The following is a 20,212-nucleotide window of genomic DNA, read 5'->3' on the forward strand; positions in this document are numbered from 1 at the left end:
TAAAGCATTAAAATTCAAAAATAACCAAAGCAATTGTTTAGAATTTAGACCCATCAACAATAATTTTCATGGAAAGGATTTTTCACTGACACTGGTTAGAATCACCTGCACCCTGGTATACTGCTCCCACTGCCCCACCCTTGGTAGATTACTGGATTACGGGATAATAATAAGAAAACTAAGATAAATATACTTTAAAAGAATTCTTTGGATACATTTGCAGAAGTCAAGTTCTGCTTCACTTTGGCTGAATCTTTGATATACAATAAGTACACTCTGGAACTGGTGGTTGGTTAATAGAAAAAGACCTTTAATGTGTGAAATTATTACCAGATTTTTAATATAGAGCAGAGGTCAATAAACTATTGCCCAGAGGTCTAATCTAGTCTACCACCAGATTTTGTAAATAAAGTTTTATTGGAACATAGCCATGCTCATTCATTTACATATTGTTTATGGTGCTTTAAGCTACAACGGCAGAATTGAGTAGTTGAAATAGATATCAAATGGCCTGCAAAGCCTAAAATTTATACTCTGTCCCTTCATAAGAAGTCTGCAAATACCTTTGCTATTACAGTTGTGTACAAATTGGGTGTTAAAGTTTACTTTATAATGAATTTATTTATTAAACTCTGTTAATGAGAAACAGAAAAGCAAATGAAATTGATCTAGTTTGGCAAAGATGTACGCAGTAAGGATTTACTATCAGAGAAAAATGTTACTGAGGCAAATGTTTGTAACAGGACTGTGAATTCAACAGAAGAAAGATGTTTGTTTCCATTGAGTGAGATTATGAAACATTAGCTCTGTGTTTGCATTAATATTGGAACCAAAATAGCATTATAGAGAAAGAATGATTGAAGTGTTAGCATCTGTGCAAGGTAGGATAAGAGGAAATAATTTATCATGAGATAATTTATAACTTCACTTTATACAGACAGTTATTTTCATGGTACACATACTTTATATCTGGAAAAGATTGTAACAAATGTGATTTTTTTTCCGCTTCAGCTTAAGTTGTATGGCCTGCTTGACAAGTTTGGTTGTACAAATATGATTGAATACTGTACTTGTGCAATTAACTGCATGAATTATCACTTACAGCGTTTAGCAAAGAGCTTAATATTAACTTTTAGAGGCCTTGTCAATCCAGAATTGCAATGGGTTTGGAAGTTTCTTAGTCTAAAAACACACACAGGTGAGTAGTTTGGAGCCCAATACCCAAGAGATTCCCATTTTCAAACGTCCCTGGTTTTTATTGTTGTCCCTGGGTTTTATTTTTGCTCCTGTTTAATTGCTATAAATTGCTCCTGAATATAAAATTTCAGTCTTCTCTGGGTCCTGGGCTGAACCTCTGTGCCTTGCTCGTTTTCTTCCCAGGAGTCTCCTTGGACTCTTTTAATTGATCTATTTCCTCCTTTACTTTCATTTCTTATTACCAAAGGACACTGGCTGGGGCAGTGTTAGTCAGACCATTGGAGGTCAAATTATCCCCTGCTCCCTGTTCTCTGAAAGATGATTACTCGCCATGCATTTGCATAGCTGAGAGACCAGTTAGTAGACTACTATAGAGAAGATCATTTCCAGGGTAATACTGAGCCCACCTTGGAAATAAATGGACTATATATAGCTTCCTGTTTCTAAAATAATGTTTAACATCTGCCTTACAGTGTTGCCTGGAAAAATTCCTGGAGCCAAGCAGCTTTTAGTTATTGGTGTTTTAATGCTTCCACTAGACACTGAAGGCTGGAACTGTCAAGTAAGAACACGAGTCAATGAGAATTGACAAATCTGTTGAGACATTTGACTGTAGGAGGAAGGAGAAAAGGAAGGCAGGGGCTAGAAAAGAATTTGAGAAGAGAACGCATATTTATTATGTGAAGGAAAAGAATGTCTCCAAGAATACGTTTCAGGAAGAAAAGATTTGAGTGCAATTTAGGCTTAGGGTAAATTAGAGATGGAAAATTTCAACTTTAAGAATGGCAATTGGTGGTATTTCTGTGAAGGAAGCAAGGATTTCTAGAGTACAGGTAGAAGAATTCTGGAGGGATCATTCAAAATTATTTAAATTTATATTTGTATATATTTCAAACATTCATTCATATTTTTAGAGATCCTTCATATAGAGAAAGGATTCCATTTATTTTGTGGTATTTTGCAAACAGACATGAAGACCTCTGGGAGGAGTTATGAGGAGTCAAAACTTGGAAGAACTCTTTTTCCCAAAATAAGAATAGATTTATTGTTTCCCCTGATTATATAAGTAGTCATGCTAATAATTTTTAAAAATGAAGACAAGTATAGGTAAGAAAACCAAAAAAATCTGAAGTCCCATTACAAAAAGTCTTTTTGCTAACTATTTTTCATACCACTTTCTCTATAAGTACCCCTACATATACAGTTGAGGTAAATAGAATTATATGATACATGGTATTTTCATCAGGGGTCATTTTTTAAAATAGCCCTAAAAATATAGCTCTTTTTTCTTTTTCCCATTTTCCTTATACTCTCTAACCTTACCTGTCTCCAACTCAGATAACCATAATTAATGATATTGTGTATTAATCTGTACCTTAGAATCCTTTATAGTATTTTCTCTGTCATATTTCTAGTTTCCTAGGATATAAGTGAGGAAATCTTATACTATCTGACTATTTTCCTGTAAGTTATTATTATTATTATTTTTGTCTAGAGGTCATAAAATTTTGTCTGACACTTTACCTGAATATACTTATGTGTACTTAAAAAAAATTCCTGTTTGGAACTAGCCTTTTTGTGACACAGAATTAAATCTTTCCTCAAACTAGGGAAATTCTGTATTATTATCTTTTGAATTTCTGCCCCTTCTCCATGAGTTAATGTGTTTCCTTCTAGTATGACTTGTGTTTGCATTTTCTGTCTCCTGGTTTTGTCATAACCTCCTCATTACTATATTTCCCTGATTATTTTTATCTTTTTACATGTTTTCTCTATGCTTCGAAATACATTTTGCTTTTCAGTAGTGAATGACATTTTGTCTTTTAGTTCCTGAAGTCCTTAATACTTTAAGTTGGAATTCTCATTAGGGGGCTCTTTTTTCTTTCCTTCTTTTTCTCCTTTTGTCCTTTATTTCTTCCATGAAAAGACAGGGAGGAAGCTTAAATACATAATACTAAGTTAAAGAAACCAATCTGAGAAGGCTATATACTATATGATCCCAACCATATGATATTCTGGAATGGCAAAATTATAGAGATGGTTTGTCCTTCCTTCTTTCTTTCCTCTTTTTCTCCCTTCCTTCCTCCCTTCTTCCTTTCCTTCATTCCCTATTTGGGAAAATTGCTGTCTTTCTCCTCTAGCAGTGTTACTTTTCTGGGAGCCACCTATTCTAGTACTGTTTTTCCCCCTTTCCCTAGTTCTGAGGTCTGAGGTGCTTGGTATTCTCTTTTATCTTCTCGTGTCTTTGTTGATGCTTGGGGCAGGTCAAGCTAGTGGGAAGTCTCAAGAGGAAACAAACCAGCAGATGCAGGAGCAGCAGTGTCTTCTGCTGTGGCTGGTTTTGTACCAGTTCTTAAGCTCTCTGTCCTCCATTGAGCAGCCCCTAAGCTCCCAGGTCTTTATGGTCTCAAGACTTCGGCAAATCTCGGCTGAGGGATAGGACAGAAGTCAACCTACTTTGGTAGCTTTCAAAGCAGTTCTTACTAAGCCAGGGATACTCAGTAGGTGCTCCTTTCAGGGGTGGGCTGCAAGGTATGGCCATGCAGGTCATTCATGGTTCCACTTCAGAGGCCACCATGCCCATAGATTATCATAACAATGGCATCTGTAATGCTGCAGCCCTGTCCTGTGGACCAGGGAGAGTTGAATCTTCACCTTACCACCATGCTGCTGCAGTCCTCAGTGTTCCTGTGTGATCCACGGGACAAGAAATTCACTCTCTCTGTGCGTGGCAGAGTGTAAATCATCCACACACGGACAGAGCCAGCCCATCTGTTAGTGTTGTACTAAGTCTCACAGGAGAGTTTCTTAGATACAATGTGAGGGTGGGGGCTCTGGAAGTGGCCCTACATTTTTTCAGCATTTTTTTATGCTTTAACAAGAATTAAAGATGAAAGTTCCAGGACAAAACTTTCTACTATCTAGGGATTTGTAAAAAATGAAGTTGGATGTCTTATAAAATAAGTAGTTAACCTAGATCAAAACTAGTCTTACAGACTTTTTTTTTTTTTTTTTTTTTTTTTTGCGGTACGTGGGCTTCTCACTGTTGTGGCATCTCCCGTTGTGGAGCACAGGCTCCAGACGCGCAGGCTCAGCGGCCATGGCTCACGGGTCCAGCCGCTCCGTGGCATGTGGGATCTTCCCGGACCGGGGCACAAATTTACAGACTTTTTAATGACAATTTTTAGAGAGGTTTTAGATTCACAGTAGAATTGAGAGGAAGGTAGAGAAATTTTCCATATACCCTTTGCCCCCAAACATGCATAACCTTCTCCAATATCAACATCCTCCACCAGAGTGGCGCACTTGTTACAATTGACGAACCTATATTTTTGCATTAGAATTACCCAAGTCCACAGTTTGGTTCACTCTTGATGTTTTACATTCTATGGGTTTGGAAAAATGAGTAATGACATTCATCCCTCATTTTAGTATCATAGAGAGTATTTTTGCTACCCTATAAATCCTCTGTGCTCAGCCTATTCACCACCCTCCCAGCCCCTAACAACCACTGATCTTTTTACTGTCTCTATAATTTTGCCTTTTCCAGATTGTCATATAGTTTGATATATCAGTGCCCTTTTAGATTGGCTTATTTCACTTAATAACATGCATTTATGGTTTCTCCATGTCTTTTCATAACTTGTAAGCTCATTTCTTTTTAGTGTTGAGTAATATTTCATTATCTGGATGTACCAGAGTTTATTACCTACTAAAAGACGGCTTGGTTCCTTCCAAGTTTGGCAGTGATGAGTGAAGCTGCTAAATATCCATGTGAAGATTTTTGTGTGGACATAGATTTTCAGCTTCTTTGGGTAAATACCAAAGAGAATGATGGCTGAATGATACAGTAAGTGTATGTTTAGTTTTGTAAGAAGCACCAAACTGTCTTCCAAAATGACTGTACCATTTTGCATTCCCATCAGGAATGAATGAGAATTCCTATTGTTCCATACCCTCACTAGCATTTGGTGCTGTCAGTGTTCTGGATTTTGGCTATTCTAGGAGCTGTGTCATAAATTTCTGATAATGATCTTTCATGGATGCTATAGAGTCAATTCTAATGTTAAGAAGCAAGTAGTTTTATAACACAGATTTCTTTCTAGTTTTATTCTTATTCCCTAGATCCTTATCATTCCACTTTTTTTGGTAAAATTATGAAAATTAATAGGTGAACAGCAATTTGTGCTATCCAGTTTTAAAGGTAAAATTTTTCATACAAATAAAGCAATGTTCTAGAAGTCACACAGTAATTATAGAATCAGTATTTGACTTAGAACTATAAACAACCAACTTTTTTTTAGAACTCTAACATTGCCACTTGACAGTAACAAAAATTTAATTTGAGAGAATGGAAGATTCAAATACACTGCATAATGTAGTGAGGATTTATTTCCCCTTCTTTTCCTACATTACTTTTAAATTTCAGTGTGAAGGTAATACATAACCATGGTTTTAAAAAAATAAAAATAAATGATAGAAAATCAGCAGTAACTTTCCATTCCAAACCCAAAACAATAATCCCTGTTCTGAGAAGCAATCACGCTTAAGAAACTCATTTATGTAATCCAGTTGTATAAGTTAAAGCAGAGCTTTTTAATTAATTTTTTTTTTTGGCGGTACGCGGGCCTCTCACTGTTGTGGCCTCTCCCGTTGCGGAGCACAGGCTCCGCACGCACAGGCTCAGAGGCCATGGATCACGGGCCCAGCTGCTCTGCGGCACGTGGGATCTTCCCGGACCGGGGCACGAACTCGTGTTCCCTGCATCGGCAGGTGGACTCTCAACCACTGTGCCACCAGGGAAGCCCCTAAAAATATTTTTTAATTAATTAATTTATTTTTGGCTGTGTTGGATCTTCATTGCTGCGCGCAGGCTTTCTCTAGTTGCAGCAAGCAGGGGCTACTCTTCATTGTAGTGTGCGGGCCTCTCACTGCGGTGGCTTCTCTTGTTGCGGAGCACGGGCTCTAGGTGCACAGGCTCAGTAGTTGTGGTAAACGGGCTCTGTTGCTCCGCGGCATGTGACATCTTTCCAGACTAGTGCTTGAACCTGTGTCTCCTGCATTGGCAGGCGGATTCCAAACCACTGTGCCACCAGGGAAGCCCAAGCAGAGCTTTTAAAAGAGATTTGCTTACAAAATATTTTTGCAAATATTTAGATATTGTATTATAACTCTGCTCCAAAAGCTAACAAATACTTCGGTAAATCCTCCTTGCTCTCTAAATTACATTCAAACTCCTTTGCTTAGCATTCAAAATCTCCACAATCTGACCTTAATTTGTCTTTTCAGCATATCTACAAACTGCTTCTTTATATGTATGTAGTACATTCATCAAATTGAATATTCTATGAAGCTGTTCATGTTTTTTTTTAATCTGTTGAAAACCTTTCTCTTTAACTAACCATTCAAATGCCTCAAGCTTCATTAAGTGTACTGGATACCATAGAAGATTGTGTTTTTCCCTACTATGATTACCCATAATACAAATGGGTACACATTATACAAATGAATGAATACATCTTTAACAAGGCATTACACATAACAGTTTCTTGTGTTATAGTTATATTTGTATTTATGGTTGTATTTGCCCTTTAATAGATTATAAACTCTGAGAAGGGTCCCATTATTATATATTTTCCACACCAGAGGACCTACTTAGAACAGACACAACATACATTCATCTTTGATATACACAGTAAAGACTAAGATCTTCACTTTAGCTCTTCCTTGGGGAACAAATTTCTATTAAAAAAAAAGTGACCTGCAAATAAGCAAATGGTGGATACTTTATATGCGTTTAGATGTGCCTAAAGTGGTACATGGATTCTCCCTCTTTCCAGGATAACTGGAACAGTGTCAGAGAGATGTAAAATATTTTGAGACATCGATTTAAAAGTGTCATTTTGAATTTGTGATGGCTTATTTAAAGCTCTGTTTATTTAAATTTTGTATTTTCTGTTTTTAGTACACATTATTCTTTGATATTTTAAAAATATCCATCAATAGATGATATTTTAAAGAAACATAACGATATAAAAGCATGCAGTTTCATAGTTTTACATATTTACCTGGAATATGGAAGCTTTTAGGAACAGGTAACTAATTTATTTATATAAGTTGTATGGTATTTGGAAATTGTTCTGACTATCTTATTGATCTTTCATTTCCACTTATCTTCATTCTGAAAACTTTAGGTACTCACTTTTCTTACTTTTTACAGCCTTAAAATTAAACAGTTTTATGTTTTCTCTTCTATCTGTGCTCTTTGGCTCTTTTTCACAGTATGAATAGAAGTAAATGTATAAGGCATCTCTTCAGAAGGAGCAGGAATGAGGAAACCATTGAATTACCAGTTACTGGTTACTATTTACTATTTTGTAGTGCAAAGATAATAGATTTTTTGAGGATAGACACACTGATTCAACACTCTCTAGCTGTATGCTTTTGAATAATTATGAACTTCTCTGAGTTTCCATCTGCTTATTTATAAAATATTTAATATGGCTTGGTGACATTTAAGTATAAGTGGAAGCACTGTGCCTGACACATGTAGGTACACATTTATTGAATACCATCTACTGGAAAAGTTGCTCTTTATGGTACAATAAATGATTTCAGTTAGTGAGACTATTAATAGAAGCAGAAATAAAAACCATATTGAATTTATTATTCATTTTATTTTGTTATTTTAGGTTTAGTCATGGTGTTATGGGCCATTTAGACCCCAGTCTCTTTTCCACGTGAACAAGCAAGGTAGTGAAAGGACTGGTTATACATGGAATATCAAAGATAGTCACGTTCCAAAGTTTGCAAGCTAGTTAGTACTATCACCAAGTGTTCAGTTTTGGATTAGACGAGTATGTTTGGAATGCTGTAGATTCCCTCAAAGGGCAGTTTGACAGGGTTGACATGATATTGTCCTTTCCAGTGTTGTTTAGATATTTCCTTCTGTGGTAACAATCAACTCGTAACCGTGCCTTTAGTAACTAAGCAAATTTAACTACTGAGTATATACTCAAATAATTTTGAGACATAACTATCATTCTCAGAATGAACCCTCTTAGTGAAGCAAACTTTAGCTTATCTATATTCATGAAAAAGATGCAATGATATTCTTATATGTAACCTGGGAATATATATCTAAATATATCTACATACGTATCTAAGTGTATGTGTGTGTGTGTGTGTGTGTGTGTGTGTGTGTGTGTGTGTGTGTGTGTGTATTTCCAGCCCTGACTTTTAACTTCCCAAGAACACGTCAAACTACGGTCAATCAGATTCAAAGTAATGTAATTGCAGTGTTATCTTCACCCTTCTCCCATGTTTTTGTGTTTATTATAAGTAATCAGTATAATGTTAGGGCAATTTTGATATTTTTTCCATGGTATTATGGCCCCCAAATCCAAAAAAAAAAAAAAGAAAAAGAAAAACAACAGAAATCTTCCTCTCATTCTTACTGGAATTCTCACTGAGGCTAAACACATGAAGAATAACTGATAAGAACCAAAATGTACCTTAATAGCTGCTGGAGCACTTAACATTCTAATTCAAACTCTGGAAAAACTGGGTCATGACACCGCTTAGGCTCACGATCTAGTAAGGGGCTTCTTACTACCCATTAAAACCTCCATCCAGATCTTGGGATCCTACTACCATCTGGTAGTAGATAGAGAACCAGTAAGTACTACAACATGGTATAGAAACGTGTCTATGTGATCACCACTCAAATGTCTACATGGAGACAGAACAAGAGAGAGGGAACCTACAGGGCCTCTTGTAAGGCCTGAATCAATCTACTGACTCAGATCTACAAAACAGGGAGCAAAGTATGGGTTTATACCTTTCATAACATGGTGACTACACCTGCTAGTAACTGTAGTTTATTAGATGACTCAAAATCAATTCACCTATTTAACTGCTGCTTCCTGATTTGCACATATGTGTAGAATGGAAAGAATGAGCTTTGGGTAAGAAAGTTAACTTTCTACCCTTTCATGATATGCTAAACTCTTAAGATTGTATATATAGGTATAGCATTGTGTAGGTTATTAACAATATTTTATTTCATCTATATCATAAGAAGAAATGAATTTCAGAAGAAGAAATGAATGATTTTTAAGTTTGCTTTTATTTATTTATTATTTTTTGTGGGTGGTACGCGGGCCTCTCACTGTTGTGGCCTCTCGCGTTGCAGAGCACAGGCTCCGGACGCGCAGGCTCAGCGGCCATGGCTCACGGGCCCAGCCGCTCCGTGACATGTGGGATCTTCCCGGACCGGGGCACGAACGTGCGTTCCCTGCATCGGCAGGTGGATTCTCAACCACTGCGCCACCAGGGAAGCCTGCTTTTATTTTTGAGCAGTAAAGAAATCATCTCATTCCTATTTGCTAGAAGCCAACATAACTCTGTTGTAATTATTAATCACTGAGAGCCGCATGCTTATCATGTGTCCTGTAGAAGCTAGTATAATACCCAGGTTTAAAAATTAGAAATTCATAAAAGTTTCATGCTCCAAATGAATAAGCTCTCTTGAGTTTGCATGTTGTAGACTGAGTATCATCACCCTAGGATATTATTTCCATTATATGATTAGCTCTTCAAAATTCTAACTACTTTATTGAACAGTATCAAATCCTTCTTTTTATATTCAGTGTCATTTTCTGTGATTGAATTGAATAATAACCATTATTCATAATTCCATTAATTACTTATTTTTACTAAAAAGCCTCATCGCAATGACTAATATATCCCTCTTAGGGCTTGTTAACATGACACCTCGAATAAAGCACTCAGTGTCTGGTAGCAAGATGTACTTCTAACCTTCCTAGTATTGAAGATGCCCATTAATAGTACTTTTAACCTCTAGTGAGGGAAATAGGAGATGCTGGAATTGATATGTATTTAAGTTTAATCATCAAAGCTTCCATAGAACTCTATATATTTTGTTCTTATTCACATCTAAATGAAACTGCCTTTTTGTAATATATTCCTTTAGGAGAAACAGGGTAATTCTTACATACTTTTCAACATGCTAAGTTGAAATGTTGTATTTCCTAAGACAATAGGAAAGACTTTCTATAATTCCATAAGAACAAGTCCAAATAATATCCAGCATTAAAATTATATTCATAGCTTTTTTATTTCCTTTCACCTAATGATGATTGATGAACACCTGTTAATTCAGGGTATAAAAGATTTTTGCTGATAGTTTATCTTTTTATGCTGCCTTAATACATGTTTCATTAGGCAAACTTTATTAAATATTTACTATGGGAACAGCCTTGTGAGTAAAAGGAAGAAATACAATATTGAGAATATGCAACCAGCTTTCTTCAGTAGCTTATATTGTGGTAGAGGAGCTTATAATGAATTCTTTAAATTGCTTTTTCAAGCTGAAGTTCTTCCTTGTTATCAATAAAATACCGGTTTGGGGAAAATAGGAGTAAATATTAAATTAGTGAATTGTGAGGTTTCTTGGCAAATCTTAAAGAAACAAATTATCACCACAATCAAGCATTAGCTTGACATATCCATCACCTCACAGAGTTAACATTCACCACCACCAATATCCCACCTTCATAAGGATACTTACCTACTCCCTTAGCAAATTTCAAGTATACACACTGTGGTGTTAACTGGCACCACCTGTTCTTTGGATTTCTAGAGCTTACTCATCTTGCAGAGGTGAAACTTTGACTATTTGACTAACATCTCTCCATTTGCCCCTCCCTCCAGCGCTGACAACCACCCTTCTACTCTCTGTTTTTGTAAGTTTGACTATTTAAGATTCCATACATAAGTAAGATCATTTCATAATGTATGCATATATTAAAACATCAAGTTGCACACGTTAAATATATACAATTTTTATTTGTCCATTTTACAAGCTGAAAAAAAAAGACTCAAAATGAGAGACATTGAAAATCATTAATAAGATCTGACAATTATTTTTTTAATTTTTATTAAAATATAGTTGATTTAGAATGTTGTGTTTCAGGTGTAAAGTGATTCAGATATATATATATATATATGTATATATATATATATTATTTTTTTACATTCTCTTCTATTATAGGTTATTACAAGATATTGAGTAGAGTTCCCTGTGCTATACAGTAAGTCCTTGTTGGTTATTTATTTTACATATAGCAGTGTGTATTTGTTAACCCCAAACTCCTAATTTATCTCTCTCCTCCCTCCCATTGGGTAACCATAAGTTTGTTTTCTGTCAGAGTCTATTTCTGTTTTGTAAATAAGTTTATTCGTATCCTTTCTTTAGATTCCACATATAAGTGATATACTATATTTGTCTTTCTTTGTCTGACTTACTTCACTTAGTATGATAATCTCTAAGTCCATCCATGTTGCTGCAAATGGTATTATTTCATTCTTTTTTATGGTTGAGTAATATCCCACTGGGTATATATATATATATATACCACATCTTCTTTATCCATTCATCTGTCAATGGACAATTATTTTTATTTAAAGTTTGTTTACCCGTATTACCTCCTTTTAACCAGTAAAGCAGTGGTGTATTTTAAGCATTGAACACAGACAGTGGAGACTTGTTGTGCCTTATCCTCCTACGGTGTGATTTAGGGAACTCCCAGACAAGGCAAAGCCAATCAAGAAAAAATCATGGTGCTTCCTCACATTTCTAGGGAAAAGGTCTAACCTTGCACTTAATTGAGGGATCATTAAACTCATTGGCATTTCTTGAGCAAAAACCTATTCTCTTTTTTGAGAGTTTATAGATAAGATGATTTGTAAATAATTTATTTTCTTTTACAACCAGGATAATCTGAAGTATAATTTAACATCATGTATGTAGTACTAACTATAAAACTGAAATACAATGATTTAAAAAAAAACAATCTTCAAAATGTTGCAAATCGTTGCTTTTCTGTGTCTTTTAGAGCTGCAGTGTTTATTTTGCAAACTTGTTCTGGCCTTTTACTTCATGACATCTGGTAAACTTTACTGATAATCAAAGCTGAATAACTTATAACATCTACAATCAGAATGCAATCAAATCTGATGAAAAAACATTACACATGCTTATTTCATTCCTATATATATATAGTTTTTTTTTAATGAACTATTTTTAAGTGCTGCTATTTAACATCTTATCCTGTAGCTCTAGAATTAGAAAAGTTCTTTTTGTTACTGATGTCCTGGCATGAATGGGAGTGTTCAAAATTAATGTGGTATTAATGATGGCAATTAAAATCCAGGTCTTTATGTTTTATTCTGCTTGTCCTTATCTCCATTCTAATACTGATTTGGGGGTTAATACAGGTATTTGTAGGAAAACTGCATTCTGAGGAGTCACTTCTAAATACTTGGCAACCAAAATGTTACTAAATGAAAATTAATTGCTTTTCATAAAAAAAGGACATTTTACAACACTGTGCAATCATATTAAAATAATGACTGGCATTACTAATGGAAATTAAATGTGGTCTGGGTGTTCTGGCAGCATAGCCTGGGAGCTAGGTTTGCATGTCGAAGTGTAATTTCTACCCCCGTTGAGCAGAATTTTATTCTCAAAATAATTAGTTCTGTCAAATAATTAATGTTGTTGACAGGACTAAGTTGAGAATATGCAACCTCCCTCACATATATTATAATTATTGGGAATGACAAGATGATATTAAACAATAATCTTCAATTCTGGCTGTCAAACTTGATTGGATAGTTTCTTTTAATACTGAGGTTCATGTTAATAACCTTGAATGTAACATATAAGTCATCATCTGCAATGCTGTTTACATATGGAATGTTCATTGTACTCATCGAATTTACTCTGTGTGTGTGTAGGAAATGTTACTGTTTTTACAAAACACTGCAGTTCACAAGGAGATAAGTTCTAGGCCAACATTCCAATTTTAATATACTATTTTCTAAGACTCCTTAAAATGATGCAGTTATATAAATTTATGTGTTTCTTTTGCTCTTCAAACTCAAATAACATTTAAAAAATACATACTGTTACCCTTCAAATGTCATTTACACATCCAATTTAACTTTCTTCATAGATTTTTTAGAATGTTAGAAATAATGAATCATGTCTTATATACACATTCACACACAATTGATTTGCCAACGTAATTCTTTATAAAACTGTGAAACTTTGTGATATTACAATTCAAGTCATCAAAATACTTCCTATTTAATATTATTCTGTTACGTCCATGGTCAATGCAATAAGACATAAACATAATAACATATTTCAGAATGATGATTTCCCGCAGACAAAATGAAAACCAATTATATAAACCAAAAAGAACACATTATAATAAACATGTGTTCAAGAAAGTTAGAGTATATTAATCTATTGATCTATGTCTATTTTTAAGTCTGCATTTCTATCTTTCTGTCTCAGTCTCATAAAATCAAGATCTTTGGGGATGGAGCCCAGCTGTCATCTTTTTAGAAACTCCTTACGTGGTTCTTTTGTACTTCCAGGACTGGGACCTATTGATCTGTAATTTAAAAATTAGAACTTTACTCAAGGATTTTAAAAGAAGCCTTAAGTAAATTAATATATACCAGCCATGTTTCTAGGAGGCAAGATTGACTATTGTAAAGATATAGATTTTTTTCAAATTAATTTATAGTTTGTATAGCAATCCAATGAAATACCAAATTCTTAAACAATTTGGGAAGTGACAAATTATTCCAAAGTTCTTATCTAAAAGTATATAGTTACATTTCTATACACTATTTAAAAGAAACGTAGTAAGAGTAGCACTTTATATATTCATACAATACACATCTGTACATACAATAATTAGCATAATCCTCATGTGTATAAGAAATGTATTGCAACCATTGGCTAACCAAATTATTGTTCAGTGAATGGTGTTGGAATAATTGGCTGTTCTTAGGGGGGAAAATCAGATGAAGATACAGAAAAATCAGGTACATCCCTTGATCAATTTATTTTTATTCTAGGAATCCATAACAAAGTTAAAAATTAAAGTGCACAAAGATGTAGACTTACTTATGATTAGTAATAGGGAAAAATAAGCAACTCTAAAATTCCAGTAATTATTAAATTCCCATGACAGAAAAGTCTAAAAATAGAATACCAAAATTTTATTTTTAAAAAACTGAAATAAGAAATAAATTGGAAAGAAATATGACAGAATTAATTATATCCTTTGGGGGTTATTTTTATTCTTGTGTGTTTTTAGTTTTCTTAGTTCCCATGTGCTTTTAAACAAACATGAACTTATCATGAGTTAAAAAAATATATATCGAATACTATATATGGGAGTTAATTTATTCACTAAAACTTTTAAATTTCACTGAATATAATAAAATTATCTAAAAAATGGCTGAAAATATTGCTGTATGGGAAGACTTAATATCAAAATGTCTTTTCTAAAAATTTAATCTGTATATTAAATTCAGATTCCATCAAAGACCCATTTTTTTAAAATGTAATCATTTGGTACCTCCAGTGTCATGCTGAATAGAAGTAGTCATGGGGAACATACTTGGATTTTTCCCAATCATTGAGGGAAAAACTTCAAGCTCTCACCTTTAAAAATGATGTCTAGGACTTCCCTGGTGGCACAGTGGTTAAGAATCTGCCTGCCAATGCAGAGGACATGGGTTCGAGCTCTGATCTGGGAAGATCCCACATGCCACGGAGCAACTAAGCCCGTGCACCACAACTACTGAAGCCTGTGCTCTAGAGCCCGCGAGCCACGACTAGTGAGCCCGAGCGCCACAACTACTGAAGCCCGTGTGCCTAGAGCCCGCGCTCTGCAAGAAGAGAAGCCACCACAATGAGAAGATGGCACACCTCAACAAAGAGTAGCCCCTGCTCACCATAACTAGAGAAAGCCCGCACCCAGCAAGACCCAACACAGCCAAAATTAAATAAATAAAATTTTAAAAAATTATTTAAGAAAAGATGTCTAGTGTTGATTTTTTCTCAGCTTTATCGAGATTTAATTGACATATAACCTTGTGTAAGTCCTTTTAAGGTGTACAGTATGATGATTTGATACATGTATATAAAAGACCCAATCTTTTAAAAAGCTGGAAAAATAATGTACAGTATATTGTGAAGAATGAATTGGAGAGAAAAATTTGAAAAGGAAAAACATTAAAGAATTTTTTGACCCATCCATTTTGATATCAGAATGTTGGCATAGCAATAGATAAAATATTATTAACTAGAAAGAAATTCCAGAGAAATTTTTGATTACTGTGAGAATTTAATGTATTAAGAGGCCTCATTTGTTTCCAATGGAAGAAATGGTAGTATAGTTGATAAATAACATTGATATATTGGGCCATCCATCTATAAAAAAACTCAATTCTACCTTTAAACCTATAAAAATAATGAAAACAAACCAAAAATATCCAGAAGATTGTAAAGATTCAAAAGTGAATATTAATTATTCAAGTATTAAACAGATATAAGAAAGTATATTAATCAAGATATGAAAATGATTTAAAGGAAAATATTAATATACCTAATTTCATAAGAATAAAAATGCCTTGCTGATGAAAGTCACCATAGAATCAAGATACAAAGAGAATACTGGGAGATACTTAAGTAAAATAAAGAATTACTATGGTTCTTGTGCAAAGAGCACCTAAAAATTGATAAGAAAAATACAACTAATGTAGTTTAAAAAAATAGACAAATTATGTTAAAAGGAAATTCAAAGGGAGGAAAAGCATATGGATAATAAATATATGAAATGTTAAAAATCATTAATAGAGAAATGTAAAAGGAAATAACAATGAGCTATCTATTTCACCCATCAGATTGGCAAAAACTAAACTTTTAATAATATTGAATGCTTTTGTGGCAATGGAAAAATTGGTACCCTTACATGTTTCCGGTGGAACTGTGAGTTGCTATGAATAATAATTTTGGAGTTAAGATCACCATATCTAATTAAAATTTTAAAAAGTATATAATTTTACCCAGTAATCACGTTTGATAATTTTTCTACATAAACAAAAATGCCAATATATTAATCATACATGCATCGAATGTTTTTGCGGTATGCGGGCCTCTCACTGTTGTGGCCTCTCCAGTTGCGGAGCACAGGCTCCGGACACGAAGCCTCAGGGGTCATGGCTCACGGGCCTAGCCGCTCCGCGGCATGTGGGATCTTCCCAGACCGGGGCACGAACCCGTGTCCCCTGCATCGGCAGGCGGACTCAACCACTGCGCCACCAGGGAAGCCCTGCATCGAATATTTTTAAATTATTTATTGCAATGACAAAAATAAAGTGTTTGCATGGTAATGGTATAAGGGACTGGTTAAACAAAATATATTTAATCTGTTGTAGAAAATATTATGCAAGATTTAAAAAGAATAAGTAACTTTATATATACTGACTTGAAAGGATGTCCATATTGTATTGTTAAGTAACATAAGCAAGTTGCAAATAACGTGTATGATATGATACTCAAGTGTGTTAGGTAAGTTATAGCATATACATAGACAAACAGACACATGCACACATGTATACACACCAAGTAAAGCTATACTGTTTCAGATTTAATTAGTCAAAAACAATCAGTACAGAGAAGAAGTGAACCAGTGTACTTTAGCACTTATTCCCTTGGCCCCAAGGTCATGAGCTGGGAGACTGGAGAGGCTCAATTATTGCCACTCCCGCACTCCTACTCTTTTATACTGAACGTATAAATAACTAATTGGGAAAAATTTTAAATTGTCGATTTCTGTTATGCTGTATATTGACTCACCTGTCTTTGGAGTCAAATTCAGTATCAACAGCACTTCATTCCCATCTGAGGGAAGAAAGGAGAGTCAGATGCTGCCTATCCATGAACAGTACATCTGCCTCCATCTTTTCAGCATCCTAGGATTCCCATTTACCATCAGCCTGCACTGGATTCTGATTCAATACCTTTTAATCTTCTTGGTTCTAAAATAGAGTTTCATCCGGGCTCCGCAATTCCAGAAACATTTCCCTCTTTCATAATGCTTTTGTGCCTAAAAATTTGATATATTCCTATATACATTTTTTTGTCTATGTTTATATATGCTTCAAACAAGATGGGCAAATACACATTAAACAATTCATATTTTAATGGAGAGAGAGGAGAGATGTGTTAATATTGAAAGAAAAGATTAATTTTTATCTATAATTTTTTTCCTGCGTTGTTTTACTTGTCATATACTAACAGTAAATTGTATGATTTTTATCAGTTAAAAAACATTTCATGAAAAGAAATAACTAAAATTAAAAAATATATAGAATAATGTGGAGATTTTTGGATGATTTAATATTAAATGAAAATAATCTAAAATTGCATGAGATTAGAAATATTTTTCAAAAGGTAATCCCAAAATAGAATAAATAAATAGCCGTAAGGGAAATTTATTAAAATTTTAACAATAGTTGTTAGGTGGTAAGGTTAAAAAGATAAAGTTCATAAAAATGTTGGCAGTAGTATATTGTGCATAGAATCACTGAATATATGGTGACTATTTTTGTTTATTTTCTAATTTTTACTCGTGTAATTATCATTATGTGTTTAAGCTTGTTTTTCTATTTTGTGTATCTTCTTTATATTTGTTAGCATATTGTGGTACAGAACTTCATAATTACTATTTAAATGGTAGCAGTGACAAAGTTAACATTGATTAAATTGACCATGACATTAGAATGATACTATTCTCTGCAACTCCTGATTTGTTTTTATGCATCATTGTTTTTTTTGCTTTATGACCAACTCTGTTCCAACTAGATCACCATGCTGTAAGTAATATTTTAAGTGTTTACTATGTACCCAGGCATTGTAATAATTGCCTTCATCTTCTTTCTGGGTTTCTGAGAAAAGTGACATCATTATCCTAAATTTACAAATAGAGTAAACAAAGGTGAAGTAAGTTACATATCTTTCTCAAAGACATGCAACTGCTGGGAAATTGTGCTGCCATTTGAACCAAGGTCATTTGATTCCAGATTCTATGATTTTAGTATTCTGTTTTTGCCTCCAGGTCTGTAATTTAATTCATAGAAAATTGGATTTTTCTAAGTTTTATCTTTGTCATTAATTATTACAAACTTTATAATTCAAATTATCATTTGCTAAAGCACTGGTAATCAAAATATTTTATGAAGTATTAGGTTATTAGATTTTTTCAGATTTGGAAATATATTTATTTATGCTAAATGAAACAATGATTTTTCTTATGACAAGGAAGTTAAGTAGTTTTTTCTAAATCCCATTAGGATTAAAAATGGTTTTGAAATTTTAGTCAAATAATAGATTAGGTTGCAGTAGACTAATTTCCAATTACTTTGTATTTTGTCCAAAAATATGGTTTAAATTATTCAGCAGATAAAAAAATAAATCTACATTCATAAGATACACGTACTATTTGTGACCTTTAAATAGCTTAGTTGAGATGGAATAAAAATAAAAATGTACCTGGTTGAAATATCATTTTTAGATTGCATCCTTTCAGCCTAAATCAATCTGTTCTTTAAACTTTCATGATACCTGATATTTTGCTCTCTTCTGAAGGTAGCAAAGGCAATATAAGTTTCCACATCTGAAACCTGTCATAAGGCAGAGCTCAGTTTAACCAAAAACTGTATAGACTTATGTAATCAGAGAAAAGCTGTCATCTAGTTGGTGTTTATCTAGAAACCACTATACTTTGACAAATGTGTCTAGAACATACGATAGAACTGTTTTTTCTTTTTTCCCATCGACATGGTAAATTAATGATAGTGGAGTTTGTATTGTCCTCCACTATTTCTACTCTGCACTTTCCCTGCCCCATCTCCTTTTCTTAAAGAAAAACAAAAATGTTCTAGAATTACTAGGATACTATCCCCAAAGCCTATTTATCCATCAGATCTAGAAACATAATTGTTTGAGTTAGAGATTCTGTTTTGATTGATTCTTATTAACTTCAGGTGCACAGAATTAAACTAATAATTCTTGGTTGATGAGACAGGCATTATTGGTCCATATGTGACCCATTTTATTTTAATTAATTATTTAATTATCAGATACTAAAATCTAATTATGAATTCTTCAAATGTGTCATTCTTAGTAAAGCAATATGCAGAGATTGTGGCTGGGTGGGATAAACTAATAGTTTTCCAGTCTAAAATGCAGGCTGTGGCATCTGGTTAGTATCTTGCAATTAGGAGGAAATAAAAAGGTCCATCTAAGTACAAAGTATATTAATTTGCCATTAAGGATGGATTGTCAAGTCTCATTAAGCACATAGGGTTTTTCTTTGCTCCTTTCCTGCTCTGTGACACAGGAGATAAGCCTGAGTGACTTTACAGCTAACAAAGGTTTATATTTCCCTCCAATGGCAGGGCACAGGTTTGACACAGAGGTCTTACCCTGTATTCACAGAGGTGAGCTTTAGCCAATGACTTTGGACATTGGCATAGACAATTACAAGCTATTTGCTTGGGTTTATATTTCACACAGTAATTATTAGGTCCTTATAACAGTATATTTCACAATTAGCTAAAAGAGAATTTTAAATTTTTGCTCTGGAAGGCCTTGTATACAAAGTTAACCCTTTCTGAAGGAGGGAAATCAAGGACATATTTCACTAGTTGATACCTGGCAGTAGATTAATGACTGACATTTCCAAGACTGTGTTGAAGAATGTAAATAAATACTAAACTTGATGCATTAGAGTCAATGTGCTCTTGTCTCTATCATTATAAAGGGAAATGATTCAGAGAAAAAATTAAAGGAAGTCATGTTAGGCACATGGAAAAGGTCTTACAGAACTTCAGAAACACTATTTTTTTTTAAAGATTATTATCCCTCAGAATAGAATTCTCATACAATTTAATGTTCAGGTTTGCACACCTTGAAAAGAAAGTAAGATCCTCTAATTTGTGAACAAGGTAAACACTTTTCCAAGTATTACTTTTGACGGTCACTAAAGTTACAATGAATGAGTTAATCCAGTGGTTTATACTAAAATACATCGCAAACAGAAAGAGTGTTATATAATAT

At 33.9% G+C, this 20,212-nt stretch overlaps 1 protein-coding gene and 1 long non-coding RNA gene across 6 annotated transcripts in view; one reads left to right on the top strand and one right to left on the bottom strand.

The window, feature by feature from the left end:
• The window catches only part of LOC125961784 (uncharacterized), a 387,293-nt gene that overhangs the window by 325,915 nt on the left and 41,166 nt on the right, over positions 1-20,212 (bottom strand). The gene's annotated exons all lie outside the window — the stretch shown is intronic.
• RALYL (RALY RNA binding protein like) overlaps positions 1-20,212 on the top strand; it is an 834,129-nt gene that overhangs the window by 278,226 nt on the left and 535,691 nt on the right. Inside the window, exon 1 of one of the 5 annotated variants that reach the window (XM_049700754.1) lies at positions 11,282-11,312. The exons of the other annotated variants lie outside the window; for them this stretch is intronic. The gene's annotated coding sequence lies outside the window, so the exon portion shown is untranslated. Of the gene's footprint in view, positions 1-11,281; positions 11,313-20,212 lie in introns of those variants that run through there. 5 annotated transcript variants of the gene reach the window in all.

Source organism: Orcinus orca, chromosome 17, assembly GCF_937001465.1.
Source record: "Orcinus orca chromosome 17, mOrcOrc1.1, whole genome shotgun sequence".
Lineage (NCBI taxonomy): Eukaryota > Metazoa > Chordata > Mammalia > Artiodactyla > Delphinidae > Orcinus > Orcinus orca.